The sequence below is a fragment of the Drosophila eugracilis genome, unplaced genomic scaffold (genome assembly GCF_018153835.1).
Source record: "Drosophila eugracilis isolate 14026-0451.02 unplaced genomic scaffold, ASM1815383v1 contig_736, whole genome shotgun sequence".
In the NCBI taxonomy this organism is placed as follows: Eukaryota; Metazoa; Arthropoda; class Insecta; order Diptera; family Drosophilidae; genus Drosophila; species Drosophila eugracilis.
Genome location: NW_024573630.1, coordinates 6,004 through 9,606, shown reverse-complemented (window position 1 = coordinate 9,606; position 3,603 = coordinate 6,004). Strand labels below are relative to the sequence as shown.

General features: G+C 44.6%; 1 pseudogene; it reads left to right on the top strand.

Moving 5' to 3' along the window:
* Positions 1 to 1,431: 1,431 nt before the first annotated feature.
* Positions 1,432 to 2,859, top strand: LOC108105570 (annotated as a pseudogene).
* The last annotated feature ends 744 nt before the right edge of the window (positions 2,860 to 3,603 follow it).

Here is a 3,603-nt window from a genome sequence, read left to right as displayed (position 1 = left end):
AAGATCATGGACAAGACCAGTCAAACATTTTGTTATCAAGTACAGTGGAACGTCTATTTGAGGGACAAAATCAACTTCTGGAACGAATGAATACCTCATCGGGAGCAGCTGATTTAAGGTTTGAGAAAATTCGAACTCCCACATTTTCTGGCAAATACGAAGATTGGAGCCAATTTAGTGATTTGTTCTTAAGCTCAGTAAATAATAACGAAAAGCTTTCCAAGTGCCAAAAGTTTCATTATCTGAAATCTTATTTAGATGGGGAAGCCCTTTCCGTTACTAATGATAACTACCAAGATGCGTGGGAAAAATTGGAAAATCGTTATAACAAGAAAACGCTAATCGCTCGAACATTTGTTCAAAACTTTCTATCGCTGCCAACCGCTAACAATTTGAATATCGCAGAGTTACGTAAGGTAATTGACTCTGCCGACGAATGTATTCGAGGCCTACACGCGCTGAACTGTGACAGCCGCGATGTATGGCTAATTTATATTTTGCTATCCAAACTAGGACCCAAAATCAAACAAGCTTGGGCAAACTGCAGTGTGTCGTCCAAGGAAGACGTCACCATACATGATCTATTCGCTTTTCTTTTTGCGCATTGTGATACTTTGGAGTCTTGTCAAAATATACACGTAATACAAGCCCCAATACCAGCCCAGAGTAGAAGCCGCCAAGCCGCTTATCATGCAAGTGGATCAAGTCAGTCTTTTCGCGACTGCATATATTGTCAAGGACAGCACAATATATACGCATGTACTGCATTCAAAGCCCTAAATGTCGTAAATCGCCATACCTTTGCCAGGGATACTAAGCTTTGTTTTAATTGCCTAAGTCGATCTCATCAAGTCAAGAATTGTAATTCTTCGAAAACTTGCCGTCAGTGCAACGCTAAGCATCACACGCTAGTCCACCCGGAAGAGTCTAGATCGATTCCATTGGCCTCCGCCCATATGTCTGCAGCTGAGGTTAATATATTTCCTTCGATTGATGCAGATGTTGCTATGAATACTGCTGCTGTCAGCCATCATACTGTGGAGAGGGCCAACAATCAAGCCCTACTGCCAACTATTCTAGCCAATGTAATTGACAAATGTGGCAACAAGACCTCATGTAGGATACTGCTCGATACTGGATCAACAATAACCATGGTAGCTGAGTCGTTTATCCAACGGATTGGAATTCCACGCACGCATGCTCACATCTCAGTTGTTGGATTAGGTGCTAACCCGGCTGGAGTTAGCCGAGGTCGCGCTAGCTTCACTTTGCTTTCAAGGACTACGACTACCTCATTGGAGGTCTCTGGCCTAATTATGAGTTCTCTGACTTCTTTGATTCCCGCTCAGCAGGTCAAATCCATCGCTTCTGTCTGGACCAAAATTCGCAACTTACCGTTAGCTGACCCGACGTTTGGATCACCTGGAAAAATCGACGTTATTTTAGGCGCTGATCAACTGTGGAAAATCTATAGTGGACATCGCCGAGAGTTTGGTATTGAATACCCCATAGCACTACATACTAATTTTGGTTGGGTCATTACAGGCAGCTATAATGATTGTGGCGAACCATTTACGAAAGCACAAGTACACCACGCCTACGAAGATTTGGATTCCCTAGCTCGCTCTTTCATGGACATGGAACAGGTGCATCCGCAGCCGAACCGCAAGGGGATTCGGCAGCAACCTTCGGCCTTGGCGAGCGCTCTGCATGCCACTGCCAGATTGGCGGCCAGTGTGGATGCCTATACGGCGGCGCCTACAGCCACAGCGGCAACCGGCGACTACGGCGATCATATGGGCCAAAATCCGAACCTCAGTCAAATCCACCATTAGTCCCACCAGACCACCCAGCTGCCCGCTCACCAACTGGACAATCTTAGGTCGTCGCGGTACCTCTATCACAGCCAGTTCAATTCAAATTCGCCGCAAACGAGACGTTTGACTGCGCAGCGAGACGGCTCGCCAGCATTCGCGGCTTCAGCGATAGCAGCTTCAGCGGCAGCAGCTTCAGCAGTAGCACCAATAGCGCCACTAGGATCACTCGCACCACTATCCTATAAAGCATCGCCCTCATTAGCGGCCCAGCCGCCGCCCTTTCAGTTGCCTACCTACCAACAGAATCAATCCTACCGCTTTCAGTCGCGCGGACATCACCGCACCGCCAGCAGCAGCATGTCGCAGTCCGGCGAGGATCTCCACTCGCCCACGTATCTATCCTGGAGGAAACTTCAGCTGAGTCGGGCCAAGCTCAAGGCTTCCAGTAAAATATCAGCCCTGCTCTCAGGATTTGCCATGGTGGCAATGGTGGAAGTGCAACGGGATCCCGACACAAGTGTACCACCGGGATTGGTGATAGGCTTCGCCATCTGCACCACCCTCCTGGTGGCGGTGCACATGCTGGCCCTGATGATCAGCACCTGCATCCTGCCAAACATCGAGACGGTGTGTAATCTGCACAGTATTTCCCTGGTCCATGAATCTCCGCACGAGCGTCTGCATTGGTACATTGAAACAGCGTGGGCCGTCTCCACGCTACTGGGACTTATACTCTTCCTGCTAGAGATAGCCATCTTGTGTTGGGACGAGTCGTTCAACTTCATCCTGGGCAGGGTCAGAGGCCCCATTACGAATTTTCTCTTCCTTTGAACTGAACCGTCGTTTAGGGGGCAGGTATGTTGTTGAATAGTTCGGTTAAATGCTCATTGTTGCATTATTGTCAAATCGCACCTAGTTAAATGCTCATTATTGTATTATTGTCAAATCGTAGCTAGATAAATGCACATCATTGTTTTGTTTTTCGACTCAAATCTTGAAGCTCACACGCATAGACGAAATTGCAGTAAATTTGCATAGGTATTGCAGTATCACGCGTTTTTCTGCATTATCTTTTCTGCACGTTTTTTCGGCAGTTGTTGTTATAGATTTTGACTCGATCGCAACCGCTTGTAATTTGCCCGCTTAATAAATAGTCAATAATCGATCGCAACCGCTTGTAATTTGCCCCGCTTAATAAATAGTTAATAATCGATCGCAACCGCTTTTAACTTGCCCCGCTTATATATATAGTTTTGGACTCGCTTGCAACCGATTGCAACCTGCACCGCTTAATATATATAGTTTTTGACTCGTTAGAAATCGTTCGCAACCGCTCGCACCTTACCCCGCTTAACAAATTGTAAACCCGCTTATAATTAAGAAATAAACTCGAATCCTAGAATAAAGAAATACAGTCCACCTAATTCGCCAACAATGGTTTTGGACACAAAAATATATTGTTCTTTATTTACTGGGATTGCATTAATACTATCAGGAATATTAGCCAAGTCTTCAATAAATAAATGATAATCATACTTAGAAAAATTATGGAAAAACACTGGTATAAATTTACATAGTCTATACTCCAAGTTACATTTAGAATGAGCTGCACCCATAAATAAACCTGTTAAATGGCAATGATCCCTAACTCTATCATTTAAAAATATTTTTTTTTACAAATATAACAATTTAATGAATCCTCAAATTCAAACTCGTCTTCAGGAATCATTATGATTGGTTTAAAATTGTACAAGAGAGTCTAAAAAATTTGATCGTGCGTTACTAC